The following is a 21,098-nucleotide window of genomic DNA, read 5'->3' on the forward strand; positions in this document are numbered from 1 at the left end:
CCCTATATTGCTGCACTGAGTCTTTCCAGAACCAGGGTCCACTCCTCCGTTCGTCTTGGACATCATTTAATATGTGGATTATGTCTTGGGTATTCCAAGTTTCTAGGTTAATATCCACTTATCAGTGAGTGCATACCATGATCAATCTTTTGAGACTGGGTTACCTCACTTAGTATGATGTTCTCCAGCTCTATCCATTTGTCTAAGAATTTCATGAATTCTTTGCATCTAATGGCTGAATAGTACTCCATTATATATATATATACCACATATTTTGAATCCATTCCTCCATTGAGGGACACCTGGATTCTTTCCAGCTTCTGGCTATTACAAACAGGGCTGCTATGAACATAGTGGAACATGTGTCCTTACTGCATGCTGGGGGGAATCCTCTGGGTATATGCCCAGGAGTGGTATAGCAGGGTCCTCTGGAAGTGTCATGCCCAGATTTCTGAGGAACTGCCAGACTGATTTCCAAAGTGGTTGTACTATCTTGCAATCCCACCAGCAGTGGAGGAGTGTTCCTCTTTCTCCACATCCTAGCCAACACCTGCTGTCTCCTGAGTTTTTAACCTTAGTCATTCTGACTGGTGTGAGGTGAAATCTCAGTGTTGGTTTGATTTGCATTTTCCTAATGACCAATGATGTTGAACATTTCTTAAGGTTCTTAAGACCAGTCATGTTTGGGTCGGCCCTAGGTCCCACTGCTATTCCTTTTCCAGTTTCTGGCAAACTGAGCAGTGTGCAGAATGGACACCCTCTCATAGAGTGAGCCTCAAGTTAAAACATACATTTGTTGGCTACTCCCCTCCACCACCCAGTTCTGTGACCCCATTACCCCAGCAAATCTTGCAACCAGGATAGATTTTATCGATGGGTTAATTTCCATGGCCTGCCTGCAGGGTGTGTTCTTTTACCAAAGATAGCAGAACATAGGTGTGAAGGCTCCAAGCCTGTACCTTTCTATCCTCAATGAGTTGAATGCAAGCTGGCCTTAGCAATTGGGCCCTGTTGGCAGTTTTCAGAGTCAATTTTGTCCTAGTATCAGCCTGGGTTGTTCAGGTATCTCCACATAACCTCCTCAGACAACAATACAATTAACTGTAGTCAGTCCCATTGCTAAAAGCTTGGACTGATTACAAGCGATAACCACTTCATACTTATAGCCTACGTTATTAGGAGTCCTCACTAGGATCCCTCTCATAGATCCTAAGACGTTTCCACTCTACTGTTTCCAAATGCTCCCTGACCCCTATTCCAGCTGTTGCTCCCTGTACTTTCTCCCTCCATCACCTCCAAATTATCCCTCCTGTTCCCACCTCCTCTTCTGGCCCTGGTATACCCACAGAATCTATTCTATCCTCCTTCCCAGGGAGACCCACATTTCTCTCCGATAGCTCAGCTCTTCAGTTAACCTCTGTGTCTGTGGACTGCAGCTTATCATTGACTTAATGGCTACTATGTCAGTGTTGGGGGCTCTGAACACAGGCCTCTGTGCTTTGTGCTGACATGACAGGCAAACTAAGAAATAAGCTATCTCTCTCCCACCCCAGTCTTTTGGTTTTGTTTTGTTTTGTATTGTTTTTGTTGTTGTTATTATTGTTCTAAATTTGGTCCAGGGTCTTGCTATATTAGGCCCCGTCCCTCCCCCTCCTTTTATTGAAACTAGATTTCTTCTTCAGATAATATATGGTAATTATTGTTCTCTCCTTCCACTCTTCCCACCTCCTCCCCACTTTTCCTCCCATTTGTGTCCTTTCCCTTTCTGTGTTCCATCAGAAAAGAACAGGCGTCTAATAAATAAAAATACAATATAACAAAATAAGATATAAGAAGAGAAAATAAAACTTAGAAAATCACATAGAGATTGGACAAGACAGACCAACAGAAGGAAAGAGGCTAAGAAAAGGCACAAGAATCAGAGAGATCCACTCATTTGCCCGCTCAGGAATCCCATAAAACACACACCTGGAAGCCATAGTATATATAGAAAGGACTCAAAGCAGACCCGTGAAGGCTCTGCGCTGATGTGTCCTTAGGTTTCAGAGGTCTTAAAGCTATGATTACAGCTTATAATACAAATCCTTTGAACTTAAATGTTTATCAGTAGCATATCTTAATTAAACATATAATTCACTATTTCAATAGTCAAATTAGTTTGTGAAGATCCCATTAAGTTGTTTGAGCACTGAGTAAATATAAGAAATTTAAAGCTTTCATGTTTATAAATCTTGTCATAATAAAATAAAATTAATCCTACTGTGTTCTAAAACTCTTTATAAACACATGAAACTTGCAATGTATACTTGCATTATTTACCATTTTTATAGCTATTTTTAACTAATATTAAAATCTGACCCAAAGATTCATTTTGATTTTGTAGACTTAAATTCTTAGGAAAAATATTTGTGAGCTTTTATTTTGGTGAGAAAAAAATGGGTTTTTTTCTTACATACCTAGCATGCTTAAGATATTATAAATTTAATTTTCATATGTTTCTGGGACTCTGGGAGTATTACATTTATGCAGACACTTAATCATAACAGGCCTCTTTTGTTTCAGAATTAAGGAAATACTTGAGCTCTCCGCAAGAGACTTTCTTCATTATAGACAGAGAAAGAGAAAGCTTAAGCACCACACTTTCAGGTGTCTGGCCTCCAAAGTGAGCCTTGCAATGCAGAGGGTCTAGGAATACTTTACAAATTTCTGTCAATCTTATTAATTTACAATGAGCATAATTAACACAATCAACTCAGATCCAGTCATATTCGTAAACCCGACCTTAATCCAACCACAGAACACATAACAAAAGAAGGAAAAGAGGAGGCCACAGAAAGCACAGTCAACAGATGTGTAGTTCTAATGTCACTTGAGATTAACTCTCTACATCACACATGGACCCAGACCACCCACGTGAGCTAAATTCATTTGAATAATGTTAAGGGAACTTCAAACAACACAGAATCTGTAATTTTAAGATATTAATCTTATGTAAGTTTTAAATGCATATTTCCCAACATTAATTTAACTTTGCTCACAGAAACACTGGAACGAGAAAGGAATCCAAGGTTTAGATAATACATCAGGAAGCGCATACAAAAAAAAAATATTGACAAGCCTGAAGACAGAACTGGTAATGTCCACCCTAAACATATTTCTATGTTTGCGACAAGTAGAAGAAAATTTGGGAGGAGCCCAAATTCCCTGAAGAAAAACAATAGCTTTTGATTGTTGCAAACACAAATTTGGAGCTACTAAGAATTTAGCATTCTGCTTGTTCTAGGCAATCTGTGTCATTGAGAAGGAGACAGTTATGCACATGCTACTAAAAATGGTTGAAGACATTGGAATAGGAATGGTTTAATCTTTAAAATGTCTTTTTACAGAAAAAAAGAAAGTAGGAAAAAAAATACCCTCGAGAGTGACTGGACAGCATCCAGGGCAAATTACCTTGGCTTCATTCTCCTCTTTGCTATTGTTGCTGTTTCTAATTAACCCTCCTGGAAATTTTTATGCCAACTTAAATTCTATACTAAAAACGCTTATGAAATCTGTACAATAAATCAGCTTTTAGTACATTTAGTTGCAGGGGGGGTGGTGAGGTTACTGCCATTAGCGCAGATACTTTTTAATACAGATCACAGTGGTATGGCTTTGATTCAAAATAACTCTGAGAGATTCTCAAGACACACCAAGCACTATGCCGTGCTCACACACTCACAGGCATCCCAGTACTCAAGCAAATCCACACAGACACAAGTCCAAAGCTCTCAGACTTCTGCTTCTCTTTAGTGCTGGCTTGGGTTATCCTCCCGCCCCCCCCCCCCCAACTCCCACCATGCTAGGGCTTCTGATGAAAATCTGCTATTTGTTTAATTGGATATAGTATCAGCCTAGTTTGAGGATCGTGCTCAGTGTTTGATTCTTATCTCCTTCAACTCCTGACCTTGCTTGACATGCTATATAGAAATGTCAAAAAATTCTTCAGCAGAGTCCAGCAAACACCTGCAGAGGTTCTGAGCTTGATTGCAGTCAGCTGGTGTTGATTGCAAGGAGTGCTGGCTGCCTGGTTTTTGTTTTTGTTTTTTTTTTGTTTGTTTGTTTGTTTGTTTTTTTCCTGTCTCCTTCAGACTTTCTAACTGGTAGAAATTAGAACTGAAAGAGATGCGTTGAGTCACGTCCATTCTTGCTATATAGTTTCAGTGAATACATGTACAACTTATTCTGTTCAAAGGATGGAAGTCCAGCATTCTGAGGGGTAGGGAGGGGGAGTTGTAAGGAGAAGCCTCTCCAGTATTTAAAGGCAACTGTAGGAAGGGCTCCTTTCATTAGCATAACCTTCCCCTAGCTAAATTTATTCCACTCTTTCCTGTTTGGATTTCCTCTAATATCAAGCAATTCTCCTGCCATGAGTGTTATTCTAGGTCCTTTTGCTCTTTATAAACATTGAGTGGAGGCAACCTTATTCTAAAAACCCAAAATGTGAAATGCTTCAATATCTGACACTTTTTATGTATTGTCAAGATAGCTTAAATGGAAAATCCCACTGCATGAAAATTCATTTCATTCACAAAATGGTTTAAAATACAGCATAAAATTACCTTCAGGCTATGAATAAGAGGTATATAGGAAACATAAATGTAATAGTGCTTTCACGAAAGTCTCATCCTAAGGATACCTCCTCATATATCTGCAAATATTTTAACATTTTGAACAATATGAAATCCTAACATTTATGGTCCTTATAATTGCAGATAAAGGATGCTCAAGCTGTATTATTTTCCCTTCAACAAATCTATAGTGACACGGGAAGATGGGTTTTACAAACATGGGTACTTCTCTTTTTGTTATTCTTTGCCTCAGGAGAAAAAGAAAATGTGCCTCAGCCTACAGGATGAATTTGTAACTCACCAAAATTCATAGTAAGTGTAAAACAGGATAATCAGAGCCACTCTGAACCTCTTCAAGTTTAGAGTCTTCTGGGTAGGTAGTTCCTAGCCCCTGTTTCTTTAATTTTTTATGGCCTTTTCTAGACAGTAACTTGTCCTGTGGTTTGGTGGCATGGCTAAAGAAGGATTCTATGGCTCTCCTGAGGTGCCCGGCTCTCCTGAGGTGCCCGGGTCTCACTGTGTTAGTCATGTCTCTGTCTGTTTGACTGTGTCCTTGATTTTTACTCTGATATTTTTCTCATTAATGAAAGTCCTCTTTTGTACTGTGAAGTTTTCGGAGAATATCTTCATGTGTCTGTGAATCACACCAATGACTTAATTTCTATCCTGTGTATAGTGATCAGGGACATTTTGGCTTCTCCACATCCTCTCAGCATGGAAACCTTTCAGAGAGCTCTGAGTAAAACTATTTAGCTGCCTTGAAATAGACTTCTTAGAGAAAGAAACCAGAACAAAATGTTCATATAAAACTGCTAGAATGGGTAATAATCATATTTAGCACTTGGTAGATTTCATTCCCTGAATACTTAAAAAAAATAACTAAATAAACCTTTCAACATTTCATTAAATAGATAAATAAGCAATATTATCTCAGCATTCTGTTCCATAGAGAGTTAAAAATAAACGTTACTGGTTTATAACTGCAGTAAGTAGATTATTTCAGAATAGTTATTCTTACTCCCATGCCTCTCTGTAAGCATGACTCCAACTACCTGTTTCAATTTTCTTTTCAAGGGAACAGATTAATTGGTACCAGTGCTGGCCACTGCGAAAGTGCAGTCAGAACCACTTCAAGAGTTACTGAGCGATGGGAGCCTGGGAGGTTTCCTTCACAGGATTGGCAAGATAAAGAGAAATAAATAAGCATGTGAAATCAATGAAGTAGGGGACTAAGGAGCTCTTTTCAGAAACCTAGCCCCCCCCTGGTCATATTCTCATGCTTTCAGGAATACAATTATGCTGTCCCCAAAGCCTGGTGGAAGATGGCTTGCTGTTCACATTTGGTAAATTTCAGAGGTTGCAACCTCTTCAACAGTGAGAAACATTGGAATTTCATCTCTTATTATATCCTTGGAGGTGTGCAGAGTCCCTATCCGCTTGTACCAGCCTTGGGGGAAAATTTTAGCATGTGAGCACGACTTGCTTCCTTTCCTGCTGTACTCTCTCTGTGAGCAAATATTTCATCCCTTTCTCTTCAAACAAAGGCATGTGATTCTCTGTTTATTACGAACAGCTTGTATTAATTAGATATTCTATTCTTTTATTGGAAGAAGGCTTTGGTTGTTAAAACTTCAAAGTTCAAAAAAATCCATTCTCATATCTACTTCCATGTAAACTGGAAGTCTGTAGGGGAACAGAGTCATAGTAAGTATGTAAGTACATATGTATGCAGTCATTTCACTATCAAACTAGTCTTGGGTTGTGGGGAGTAATGTGAATAGAGTTTGAATGATGTGTTTGACCTAGAAGTCTGTGGGACCCTGAAAGCTATTAGGGATCTGTCACCATCATTTGTCAATGTTATAATTTTTATTTCTTTTTTATTAGATATGTTATTACATATCCCCTTTTCTCATTTCCCCTCTGCAAAGTATCCATACTTTGGTATTCCTTCTATGTTTGGTCTGTGGATTGTATCTTGGGTATTCCTAGCTTCTGGGCTAATACCCACTTATCATTAAGTGCATACCATGTGTGTTCTTTTGTAATTGTGTTACCTCACTTAAGATGATATTTTCTGTCCTAAGGAAATAGTTCCATCATTTGCCTAAGAATTTCATGAATACATTCTTTTTAATAGCTGAGTAGTACTCCGTTGTGTAAATATAACACATTTTTTGTATCCATTCCTCTGTAGAGGGACATCTGTGTTTTCTCCAGCTTCTGGCTATTATAAATAAGGCTGCTATGAACATAGTGGAGCATGTGTCCTTATTACATATTGGAGCATCTTCTGGGTTATCTGCCCAGGAGTGGTACAGCTGGGTCCTCCAGTAGTACTATGTCTAATTTTCTGAGGAACCACCAAACTGATTTCCAGAGTGGTTTTACCAGCTTGTTTTTGTACAAGCAATAGAGGAGTGTTCCTCTTTCTCCATATTCTCTCCTGCATCTGCTGTCCCCTGAGTTTTTGATCTTAGCCATTCTGACTGGTGTGAGGTGGAATCTCAAAGTTGTTTTGATTTGCATTTCCCTGATGTCTAAGGATGTTGAACATTTCTTTAGGTACTTTTTAGCCAATTGTTATTCCTCAGTTGAAAATTCTTTGTTTAGAACCTATACCTCATTTTTAATAGGGTTATTTGGTTCTCTGGAGTCTAGCTTCTTCAATTCTTTGTATCTATTGGATAGTAGACCTCTATTGGATGAAGGATTGGTAAAGAGCTTTTCCAAATCTGTTGGATGCCATTTTTTCCTATTGACAATATCCTTTGCCTTACATAAGCTTTGCAATTTTATGAGTCAGTTCTTGATCTTAGAGCATAAGCTGTTGGTGTTCTGTTCAAGAACTCTTCCACTGTGCCAATATGCTCGAGGTTCTTCTCCACTTTCTTTTCTATTAGTTTCAATGGGTCTGGTTTTATGTGGAGTCCTTGATCCATGTGGACTTGAGATTTGTACAAGAGAATAAGAATGGATTGATTTGCATTCTTCTACATGCTGACCACCAGTTGACCAAGCACCTTTTGTTGAAAATACTGTCTTTTTTCCACTAGATGGTTTTAGCTCCTTTGTCAAAGATCAAGTGACTGCAGTTGTGTGGGTTCATTTCTGGGACTTCAATTCTATCCCACTGATCTACATGCATCTCACTGCACCAATACCATGCAGTTTTTATCACAATTGCTCTGTAGTATAGCTTGAGGTCAAGAACGGTGATCCTGCCCTAAGTTCTTTTATTGTTGAGAACAGTTTTCAATATCCTTGATTTTTTTTGTTTTTTTTTTGTTTTTTTTTTTTGTTTTTTGTAATTCCAGATGAATTTGAATATCGCTCTTTCTAGCTCTATAAAGAACTGAGTTGGAATTTTGACAGAGATTGCATTGAATCTGTAGATTGCTTTAAGCGAGATGATCGTTTTTACTATACTAATCCTGCCAATCCATGAGCATAGGAGATTTTTCTATTTTTTGAGATCTTCAATTTCTTTCTTTAGAGACTTGAAGTTCTTGTCATACAGATCTTTCACTTGTTTAGTTTGAGTCACACCAAGGTATTTTATATTTTTTGTGACTATTGTGAAGTGTGTTATTTCTCTAATTTGTTTCTCAGCCCTCACCTTTTTATCTTTTGAGTAGAGGAAGTCTACTGATTTGTTTCAGTTAATTTTATATCCAACTATTTGCTAACGTTGTTTATTAGGTTAGGAGTTCTCTGGTGGAATTTTTGGAGTCACTTAAATATACTATCATATCATCTGCAAATAGTGATATTTTTACTTCCTCCTTTCTAATTTGTATCCCTTTGACTTCTCTTTGTTGTCTAATTGCTCTGGGTAGGACTTTGAGTACTATATTGAATAGGTATGGAGGGAGTGGACAGCCTGGTCTAGTCCCTGATTTTACTGGGATTGTTCCAGTCTCTCTCCATTCAGTATTGCTTTTACTATGTTTAGTTATGGGCCTTGAATTCCTAATCTTTCCAAGACTTTTATCATGAAGGAATGTTGGATTTTTGTCAAATGCTTTCTTAGCATCTAATGAAATGAGCACATGGTATTTTTCTTTGAGTTTGTTTGTATAGTGGATTACGTTGATGGGTTTCCTTATATTGAGCCAGCCCTCCATGCCTGGGATGAAGCCTACTTTATCATGATGGATGATCATATTGATGTGTTCTTGCATTTGGTTTTCAACAATTTTATTGATTATTTTTGCATTGATATTCATAAAGGAAATTGTTCTGAAGTTCTCCTTTGTAGGGTCTTTGTGCTGTTTAGGTATCAGTGTAATTGTGGCTTCACAATTACATGAATTGGGTAGTATTCCTATTGTTCTTATTTTGTAGAATAGCTTGGAGAGTATTAGGTGTTCTTTGAAGATCTGGTAGAACTCTGCACTAAACCCATCTGGTCCTGGGCTTTTCTTGGTTGGGAAAATATTGGTGACTGATTCTATTTCATTAGGGTTTATGGTACTATTTAGATAATTTATCTGATCCTGATTTAACTTTGGTACCTAGTACCTGTCTAGGAAATTGTCCATTTCATCCAAATATTCCAATTTTGTTGAATATAGGGTTTTGTAGTAGTATCTGATGATTTTTTTGATTTTCTCACTTTTTGCTGTTATGTCTCCCTTTTCATTTCTGATTTTGTTAACATGGATACTGTCTCTGTGGCCCCATTTAACTTCTGGCTAAAGGTTTATATATCTTGTTGATTTTCTCAAAGAACCAGAACCAGCTCCTGGATTGGTAGATTCTTTGTATATTTCTTTTTGTTTCTACTTGGTTGATTTCATTCCTGAGTTTGAGTATTTCCTGCCTTCTACTCCGTTCTGGTTTATTTGCTTCTTTTTGTTCAAGAGCTTTCAGATGTGCTGTCAAGGTGCTAGTGTAATCTCTCTCCAGTTTCTTTTTAGAAGCAATTAAAGCTATGATTTTTCCTCTTACCAGTGCTTTCATTGTGTCCCATAGATTTGGGTAGGATGTTGCTTTATTTTCACTAAATTCTAAAAAGTCTTTAATTTTTTTTTTTATTTCTTCCTTGACCAAGTCATTGAATAGAGTGTTGTTCAGCTTCCACATATATGTGTGCTTTGTATTGTTTTTGTTGTTATTGAAGATAAGACTTAATCCATAGTGATCTGATAGGATGCATGGGATTATTTCAATCTTGTATCTGTTGAGGCCTGTTTTATGACTGATTATAAGGTCAATTTTGGGCTGTGATGCTTACCTATACCCTGCTCCCATCGGTTTTCTAGAGAGTATCAGGAAGTGGTGTCCTTTCCGTGCCAGATGTGGCATAGGTCTCCCCCCTACACACACATCAAGGGACAACGATAGGGGAGAAGAGAGGGGTAGAAGGGGCAGAAGGGGATAGGTAACTGGAGGATGCTGGGTAGTAAGTAGCTGAGCAGAGGGCTACATGACTCTCTATGTTGGATGATGATGCTTACCTAATACCCTGCTCCTATCGGTTCTCTAGAGAGTATCAGGAAGTGGTGTCCTCTTGGTGACAGATGTGGCGCAAGTCTCTTTTTATGTTTTATGGAATAGTGTGAGGAATCCTGGTATCAGGTCTTCTTTGAAGGTCTGGTAGTATTCTTCACTAAAAATCCAGTGGAAAAAAGACAGCATTTTTAACAAATGGTGCTGGATCAACTGGAGGTCTGCATGCAGAAAAATGCAAATCAACCCATTCTTATCTCCTTGTACAAAGCTCAAGTCCAAGTGAATCAAAGATCTACACATAAAATCAGACACACTGAAGTTTATAGAGGAGAAAGTGGGGACAAACCTTGAACACATGGACACAGGGGAAAAGTTTCTGAACAGAACACCAATGGCTTAAGCTCTAAGAACAAGAATCAACAAATGGGACCTCATAAAACTGCAAAGCATCTGTAAGGCAAAGGACATAGTCAATAGAACAAATTGGCAACCAACAAATTGGGAAAATATCTTTACTAACCCTACATCCGATAGAGGGCTAATATCCAACGTATACAAAGAACTCAAGAAGATAGTTTCCAGAGAATCAAATAACCCTATTTAAAAATGGGGTACAGAGCTAAACAGGAAATTCTCAACTAAGGAAACTCAAATGGCTCTAAAGCACCAAAAGAAATGTTCAGCATCCTTAGTTATCAGGGAAATGCAAATCAAAACAACACTGAGATTCCACCTTAGACCAGTCAGAATGGCTAAGATGAAAAACTCAGGGGACAGCAGATACTGGATAGTTTGTGGGGAAAGAGGATCACTTCTCCATTGTTGGTGGGATTTCAAGCTGATAAAACCACTCCGGAAATCAGTTTGGTGATTCCTCAGAAAATTAGACATAGCACTACCTGTGGACCCAGCTATACCACTCCTGGGCATATACCCAGATGTTCCTACATGTCATAAGGACACATGCTCCACTATGTTCATAGCTGCCTTATTTATAATAGCCAGAAGATGGAAGAACCCAGATGTCCCTCAACAGAGGAATGGATACAGAAACTGTGGTATATATATATAAATAATGGAGTACTATTCAGCTATTAAAAACAATGAATTAATGAAATTCTTAGGCAAATGGATGGAACTAGAAAGTGTCACCTTCTAGGTAACCCAGTCACAAAAGAACGCACATGGTATGTGCTCACTAATAATAGGATGCTAGTCCAAAAGTTCAAAATAAACAAGTTACAATTCACCCAGCACAGGAAGCTCAAGAAGAAGGAGTACTTAAGTAAGGGTTCTATTATTCCTCTGAGAAAGGGAACAAAATACTCACAGGAGCAACAAGGGAGGAAATGTGTGGAGCAGAGTCTGAAGTAAAGGTCACCCAGCGAATGCCCTACCTGGGGATTCATCCTATAAACAGTCACCAAACCCTGACACTAAGATGAGAAACGTGTACCAAAAGGAACATGCCATGACTGTCTCCAGAGGGGCCCTACCAGAGCCCTACAAATACAGAGGCAGAAACTAGCAACCAACTATTGGACTGAGCTTGGGGTCCCCAATGGAGGATCTGGAGGGTGGTCCAGAGGAGCTGAAGGGTTATATAGCCCCATGGGAAGAACAATGACTTCGGACACCCAGACAACCCAAGACTCCCAGGGACTGAACTATCAACTAAGAGGTATACATGGTTCCAGTCAAAAATGTGGCAGAGGAATGCCTTGTATGGCATCAATGGGAGGAATGGTCTTTGGTCAGGTAAAGGTGCAATAGAGGCCACAACAAAGGGAAATGGATGGGAGGGGGAGGAAGTTGGGTGTAGTTTTCCTTCTTGTTTTTGAGTTTTCCATTTATTATCCTTTGAAGGGCTGGATTTGTGAAAAGATTTTGGGTAAATTTTTTTTGTCATGGATTATCTTGATTTCTCCATCTATGGTAATTGACAGTTTTTCTGGGTATAGTAGCCTGGGCTGGTTTTTGTGTTCTCTTAGGGTGTGTATGATAACTGCCCAGGATCTTCTAGCTTTCATAGTCTCTGATGAGAAGTCTGGTGTGATGATCATAGGTCTGCCTTTAAATGTTACTTGCCATTTTTCCTTTACTGCTTTTAGTATTCTTTCTTTGCTTTGTGAATTTGGTGTTTTGACTATTATGTGACAGGAGAAATTCCTTTTCTGGTTCAATCTATTTAGAGTTCTGTAGGCTTCTTATATGCTCATGGGCATCTCTTTCTTTAGGTTATGGACGTTTTCTTCTATAATTTTGTTGAAGATATTTACTGGCCCTTTAAGTGGGGAATCTTCGCTCTCTTCTATACCTATTATCCTTAGGTTTGGTCCTCTCATTGTGTCCTGGATTTTTTGGTCAGAAGCTTTTTGCATTTTGTAATTTCTTTGAGTGTTGTGTGAAAGTTTTCTATGGTATCTTCTGCACCTGAGATTCTATCTCTTGTATTCTGTTGGCAATGTGTGCATCTATGACTTCTGATCTCTTTCCTACATTTTCTATCTCCAGTGTTGCCCCACTTTGTGATTTCTTTATTGTTTCAACTACCATTTTAAAGATCCTGTATGGTTTTGTTCAATTCCTTCACCTGCTTGGTTGTATTTTCCTGTAATTCTTTAAGGGATTTTTGTGTTTCCTTTTTAAGGGCTTCTACCTGTTTATTTGTGTTCTCTTGTATTTTTTTAAGGGTGCTATTTATGTCCTTCATAAGCTCCTCTATCAGCATCATGAGATGCGATTTCAAATCCAGCTCTTGCTTTTCTAGTGTGTTGGGGTATCCAGGACTTTCTGTGGTGGGAAAATGGGGTTCTGATATTGCCAAGTAGCCTCAGTTTCTTTAGGTAGGGTTTTTATACTTGCCATTCACCATCTGGTTATTTCTGGTGTTAGTTGGTCTTGCTGTCTCTGCCTGGTTCTTGTCCCTCCTGTGGGTCTGTACACCTGTGTCAGCACTCCTAGGAGACCAGCTCTCTTCTGGAGGGATCTGTGTGCTGATGGAGCTATGGAGCAACCCTGATTCCTGAGTGCAGATGGTGATTGGAAGAATCCTGTCTCAGCTGTCCACTAATCTTATGCACTATGCACTCCTAGCTGTTCCCCTCTGAACAGTTATTAGAGAGAAAGTGGAGATCTCATCTCTGAGTCCAGAAGTGAAAGAGCTGTTAGGAGACCAACTCTCTCCTGGCAGGCAGTGCACAGAGGGCTGTGGAACTGCCCAGCTTCTGGGTGCAGATTGGTAATGTTATAATTTAAGAAGTTCATTCTTGGGGCTGGAGCGACAGCTCAGTGGTTAAGAGCAGTGACTGCTCTTCCAGAGGTACTGCATTCAATTCCCAGCAACTACATGGTAGCTCACAAACATCTGCAATGGAATCGGATGCTCTCTTCTGCTCTGTCTGAAGACAGCAACAATGTACTCATAAAAAAATAAAAAAATGTTTAAAAAATGAAAATATACTATTAAAAAAAGAAATTCATTCTTACAGAACCTATTTGTAAACTTGAATGAATAAGATCTTCAATATTCACCTATTTTTATTCATGAAAAACTGATTCAACTATAGTCACAGTATAACAATGGGTTCTAGAGTTTGGACATGATAATATGTTGCTAGACAGAATTTAACCAAATACCCTGAAAAGAAGTCAGAATGATTTCTACCAGAAAATCTGGATCTAAGGAATGATGAATTCCTTAGATTCTAAAACGTTTTTTATTCCAGAAGTAGAGAGAAACTTTTGGAAAAGACGCTTGAGAAAATGGAGGCTACATAGTCTCATGAACTTCATGTCAAGCATGTCCTAGAAGCATGGAAGAGGGTCACAGAGTGGAGGGCAAGGGCATCTGTGGGTAAGGTGGAGGTCAGATGCTTAGGTTGTTTGCCTCCTTTAGGATGACAGCCTTTGATGGACCAACAGTACAGTGGAAGAATTATCAGGCTATGCCTGGTCTTCAGAGTGTGGTGAACACCAGCGCTCACTGAACTCCCTGAAACAGTGAATCCTATCACCACTGTATTTCTCACAGAACCACAGATAGGGAGTGAATTGCTGAAAATTTCCCAAAGATGCGCAAGGTGAAAGAGCCAGGACTATCCAAGTTGTCAAAATATCTTTCTTCTTAGGAAAAGAATGGAGGTTTGAGAGCATGGATAAACTTTATAAGACATTGAAGTTTGGAGTAGATGGTGGATGATTGTGATAAATGATGCTTGTGAGTCATTCATTCCTTATTTATTTGTCATTTTCAAACATGTTTTTAAAGATTTATGTGTCAGAGAGGGGGGAATGCTGAGGCAGGAGGAGAGAGTTTATATGTATCACATGTAGGTGACCTCAGAGACTAGAAAATGGTACCAGAGCTCCAGGAACTGACTGGTTCCTGCCTGATGTCCATGCTAGAAATGGAACCCAAATTTCCTGTAAGAGCACTGAGTACTCTCAAGTGCTGATCTGTCTCTTCAGCCTCTAAATAGTATTTTGAATGAAATATGTATTATTTGATCCTAAAAGATAGGCAATCTATAGTTCCACTTGTAATGTTTGAGACCAGAAAGTAGATAAAGGTTAATACCTTTTTTATTTACAATGACAGGTTAGGCTATTCATAATATTAATCAAAAAAATTCCTGGTAGATCAACACTCTAATATTGATTAATTCCCTTTCTCTTGCATTTTATTATTTTAGAAACATAATGGTTGTAATATAATTTTATTTTTATTTTGTGTCATATTTTCAAAAGGAAAGAATCAAGACCCATGGGCAGTAGCTGAAAAGTATCTAAGATTTTATGAAAATATCAAGTAATTTCAACAAGCCAAGGGTCTGTTAGCTTAGAGCTATGTTAGGAATTTAATGAGTGTTCTCTTAATTTTTACAGTTTGAAAATTCTGCATAATTCAATTCAAATTTAGACATCAGTAAATACTAAAGAAGTTCTAAGGTATGGTAAAGACCATTGAAATGCAACAAATAAAAACTTGAATGTAGTCCAGTTGTTAAATGACAAGCTTCAAGATATGAGACAAACTTAGAGAAAGGGAAATGAAATGGAGATGCTTACACAAATGAAGCTCAGACAGATACCACATGGAATGAATTTAAACTGGGCCGGGACAACAGTGGCTTGTTGTCATCTCATCATTACCTAGACAGATGTGGCAATAGTTCCAAGACAATGAGAAAGTTGATATATACCAATAGAATGAATCACTAGTAAAATCTGTAGTACAGCAATATGAATTAACCATTCTTATCTATGAATTACTAATTACACCATAAAAGCTCTATGATTTGAGCTGTAGCATAGTCTATTGGCAGGGGAGACAGAGATCATCAGAATTAACTGCTTATACAAGGCATATTGTTAATCAGCATTAGTCATTTTCAAATGGATTTAGATTTTCTAATTCCATACCTATATTCTTTACAAACGAAATAACCTTACTTTCTATACTAAAGCAGGGCTTTGAATCAATCAGTCTGTTTAAATATACCAAAACCCCTTTCATGACCCTATTATTTCCTATTGAATTGAATTGGATAGAATATGGGTCATCTTTGCACCATACATCAAGGGGCCTAGATATTGAAGTTCAAAGAGGACCTGGCTCCTGAGGAGTGTGCCTTGAAGATATCTAACAGTGAAGGTCAGGGGGAGTTGGCCTCAGAGGAAGGACTCCAGGACAGAAAGTGCTCTACAAAGATAAAAGCTCATACCTCAGCAAGTTTTCACTGCCACATTTACTAAATTGGTGTATATTTCACCTTTGAGGCATGCTATGATGTCTGTTTTCTATAAGCAACAATATATTTGCTTTTGTTTTTGTTTTGACAGACCATGTGTTTTTCGGACTTAATTTTGTTTAATTTGAGATGATTAAGATTTATTTTAATTTAGATTTTAGAAATTAGTGCAGTGTAAAACTTGATCACTTATTTTGAGCCTTCTGAACTGAATGACTCTTATGTGTAACCTCACTGGAAAGGGTAAGTAGACCTTTCCTTTTGTAAGGCAATAAGAATATACGTTTCCCTTTGTAAGGGAATAAGAATATATTTCTATAGAATCCACTTGATAGTGACTGAATCAGGGCCCAATGTTTCATACTCTCAATAAGCCCTCTTAGTGCTTATTATATGTATTGAAATGAAAATCCTGTGGACCATATACTTAAAACCAAAGGAACTCTCTGCATCAGTAATGTCTCAAGCTTTTTTTTTTTTTTTTTTTTTTTGCTTATTTTTATTGTGTTATCTAACCATTACTCTATCATGTTACTTAAAGTTTTCCCATGGGTTCTCTGAATACTGAACACTGTTTTCAGTGTCTGTTTTGGTTCAGGTTGAACCCTTTAAACAACAGCCGCCCACCAGATATACTATTGTATATAGATCATGTATCCTTTCATCAGTGTTCTTTCTGCTATTGTAAAGGGTGTTTTGATCCTTTGGATATAAGAACATTGCTCAGATCAGCCATTGTACAGTTATGTCTGCTCTACCTTGACTAGGAAGCTATAATCCCATTTAAAAGAGTGAGTTAATGCTGAATTGATTACTTGATAGCTTGTAACATGCTATTTTATCATATCCTTCTATAAAATTATCACTATAGTGAAAGAGTGTTAAATTATGGGCTTCTTCTATTCAACCATTACCACCAATGCCTTATCTTCACACTAGGACCTCACCCTTTCCCCCACTACAGCAGCCTTCTTGGTGGACGAAAGGTAAAGATTCCCATTGCCCTGCTGATCCTATCTATGCTTGGAATATTTTTCTTCCCTTCCACGTACAGGGTTTTCCTCCTCAAACACATCCTTGCATATGAGCCCTTCTCTCGAAGTCCTATTTAGAACATCAACCCAACATATTATTCCCCCACCTCCTTATAATCTTACTTACTGTTTTCTGGAGCACTTATCAACTGGAATGTTACATATTTATTTGCTTCCTTTTTGTAGCCTTAATGAGGAATGATAGAAGTGAACAGTGGTCAATAGAAGGTTGATAGACAGACTGCAATACCAGCATCACTCAACAAATTAGTAATGAGAAAGGAAAGTAATCTTGACAGCTGTCAGCTGGAAGCTGGAACAAGCCACAAGGTCTTGGCTTTTCTACTGTTGAATATAAAATGTTTAATAACATGTAACCACACAAAGTCATTCTGACACCAAGTTAGAGTGAAACAAGATGCAGACCCTTCACTAGTTATATCTGAGCAAAGGCAGAATGTGAATGCTATGCAAAGCAAAAGAGTACATATGTTCCCTCTTCCATCTGACTGTTATAACTACTGTTTCTTCTCAATGACAGCTTTTAGTTCTGCTCTACTTCTTTTCTCCACTACAAAGAAGTGCTTTAGATAGCATACCTCTTGTATTTAGAATCCCCATCTTTTCCTTTCAGGTTCTGCTGACTGATGATGCTCCTTTCTGATGGCTGAATGTCTCTCCTTATATGTTCATGTGGTGCTCTTTCTTTAAAATGTTAACAGTCAGATACTACACTTGCATTTTTTATCTGAGTGTTCATATATGTGTGTACAAACACACACAGACACATGTGCTACAGCATAAATGATCACAGAAGAACCTTGGGTGGCAGTTTTCAACTTTGACCTTTGAGTGGGACCTTCTGTTGTTGACCAATGGCCTATAATCTTCTGGATATTTTGCCCATCTCACCATAGGAATGTTTTGATTACAAATAGCTATTACTGTATCTGGATTTATACAACTGTTTTATTGTAGAGGGTATTTTGATCCTTTGATTATAAGGATATAGCACAGATCAACTATTATAGTTATGTTTGCTCCATCATGATTAGGAAGTTATACTTCCATTTTAAACAATAAATTTATAGTTATGCAAACATGGGGCATCACACTTACATGTCTAGTACCTACTGAACCACCTCCCCAGGTTGTTATCATCTTCCTTTGAATTTGTTATGAGCTTGTCTAGATAATTGAAAGCGATCCTGTATCTCAAAGTCCTTGACTTTGACTTGATCCCATCTTCAAAGCTCCCCCATTTAACATATAGCAAAATTCATAGGTTTTGGGGATCAGTATCTTAGATAAAGGGGGCTTAGCCTATCATATGTTTTCCTGCCCTAATTATGATTCAATAGCAAAGCACTTCTTAGTTGAATCACCATCAACCCAATCTCAAACACTTTATCTCAATTCAGATCTGTATAACAGTTTAATGACATTCATAGTTCCTTTCAGTGTGCATTCTCCATTGGTGAAAATGGTAAAAATGTGTGTGTGTGTGTGTGTGTGTGTGTGTGTGTGTTGTATGTTTGACACAGGTAGAATTTTGCTTGTTGTGCTAGTTCATTTCTGTCCACTTAATACAACCCTTGCCCCTAGTTCTGGAAAGACCCAGTGTAGCAGTATAAGACAAAACCAGAACAGGGAAGTGGGAACGGATGGGTGGGAGAACAGAGGGAGGGAAGGGGGCTTATGTGACTTTCGGGCAGTGGGGAACCAGAAAAGGGGAAATCATTTGAAATGTAAATAAAAAATATATTGAATAAAATTAAAAAAAAATACAACCCTTGCTATATTTGAAAAAATCTTAATGGGAAAAATGCCTTGATCAGACTGACCAATCATTTCTTGACTAATGATTGATGTGAAATGACCCAGTTTACTGCACATGGTGCCATTCTTTGGCTTGTGGTCCTAGAGCATATAAGAAAGCAGACTGAGAAATACCCAAAGAACAAGCCCGTAATCAGCACTCCTCCATTGCCTCTGCTTCTGGGCTCCTTGCCTGTCTTGATTTCCTTCAGTGATGCAGTGTGACCTGAGAGTTGTAAGCTGAACTATCCTTTTTATTTCCCAAGTTGCTTTTCCTCATTCTGACGTATAACAGCAATAAGAAACTGGCCACTTGATCCTCGACAAAGGGGCTGAAAACATCCAATGGAAAAAAGATAGCCTTTTCAACAAATGGTGCTGGTTCAACTGGAGGACAGCATGCAGAAGAATGCGAATTGATCCATCCTTGTCTCCTTGTACTAAGCTCAGATCCAAATGGATCAAGGACCTCCACATAGAGCCAGACACTCTGAAGCTAATAGAAAAGAAACTGGGGAAGACCCTTGAGGACATCGGTACAGGGAGAAAGTTTATGAACAGAACACCAATAGCGTATGCTCTAAGATCAAAAATTGACAAATGGGACCTCATAAAATTACAAAGTTTCTGTACGGCAAAGGACACCATCAAAAGGACAAATCGGCAATCAACAAATTGGGAAAAGATCTTCACCAATCCTACATCAGATAGAGGATATCCAATATAATATATATCCAATATATATAAAGAACTCAAGAAGTTAGACTCCAGAAAACCAAACAACCCTATTAAAAAATGGGGTACATAATTAAACAAAGAATTCTCACCTGAAGAACTTCAGATGGCGGAGAAGCATCTTAAAAAATGTTCAACTTCATTAGTCATTAGGGAAATGCAAATCAAAACAACCCTGAGATTTCACCTTACACCAGTCAGAATGGCTAAGATTAAAAATTCAGGAGACAGCAGGTGTTGGATAGGATGTGGAGAAAGAGGAACACTCCTCCACTGCTGGTGGGGTTGCAAATTGGTACAACCACTCTGGAAATCAGTCTGGCGGTTCCTCCGAAAACTGGGCACCTCACTTCCAGAAGATCCTGCTATATCACTCCTGAGCATATACCCAGATGATTCCCCACCATGTAATAAGGATACATGCTCTACTATGTTCATAGCAGCCCTATTTATAATTGCCAGATGCTGGAAAGAACCCAGGTATCCCTCAACAGAGGAGTGGATGCAAAAAATGTGGTATATCTACACAATGGAGTACTATTCAGCTATTAGACACAATGAATTCATGAAATTTGTAGGCAAATGGATGGAGCTAGAGAACATCATACTAAGTGAGGTAACCCAGACTCAAAAGGTGAATCATGGTATGCACTCACTAATAAGTGGATATTAACCTTAAAAATTGGAATACCCAAAACATGATCCACACATCAAATGAGGTACAAGAAGAAAGGAGGAGTGGCCCCTTGTTCTGCAAAGACTCAGTGAAGCAGTACTTGGCAAAACCAGAATGGGGAAGTGGGAAGGGGTGGGTGGGAGGACGGGGGGAGAGAAGGGGGCTTATGGGAGTTTCGGGGAGTGGGGGGCTAGAAAAGGGGAAATCATTTGAAATGTAAATAAAAAATATATCGAATAAAAAATTAAAAAAAATAAAGAAAGAAAAAGACTACAGTAGTCTTTGGTAGGTGAGTGTAGACACATTCTTTGGTAGGTGAGTGAAGACAGATTGTGACTTTTATCTGTCCTATGTGAAATACTAAAATTTCAATTTCTCCCAGTTTTTGATTTACTTAAAACAACACATAATCAGTGAAAAATCTTAAGCAATGGCTTTCTTGGGACATTGAGCTCTGTCAGAAAAAGAATAATTTTTAGCTTATGTGTAATTTTCACAAACTGAGCAACAGTGTATTCTTTTAAAGGATTATAAAGAATAGTTTTGGTTTTCCACTATTAGATATAACTTAAGTCTTCTTACATGTCTTGATCAGAGTTCCTAAAATATTAAAATATTTTGAAAACTTATTCTTTAAGTTATAGCTTATCTTCAGAAGGAATTGCCTTAGATCCAGGGCAGAGGCCATTATTCTAAATGACATTTCATATGAAGTAACACATCATTTCTGATACCTGTGGTTTTCCTTAGAACTTTTATCAACTGAGATGACCTCTCAGGAAAGGCTTTTAAAAACTATAAATCTCTGATGTGTATTTGGTTCAGTTACAGAAATATTTAAAGAATTATAACACTAGTGTTTTAAAACACTGCATCAGTGTGAAAGTGTGGATTTAAAAAATTAAATAGTTAGCTGCTTTGACAAAATTTATGTTCACCTGACATGCATTTCCACAGTTTATCAAAGTTCTATAAAACAATAGATATTGACGAGAACTTGCTAATACCTATGTGG

Source organism: Apodemus sylvaticus, chromosome 6 (assembly GCF_947179515.1).
Source record: "Apodemus sylvaticus chromosome 6, mApoSyl1.1, whole genome shotgun sequence".
Classification (NCBI taxonomy): domain Eukaryota; kingdom Metazoa; phylum Chordata; class Mammalia; order Rodentia; family Muridae; genus Apodemus; species Apodemus sylvaticus.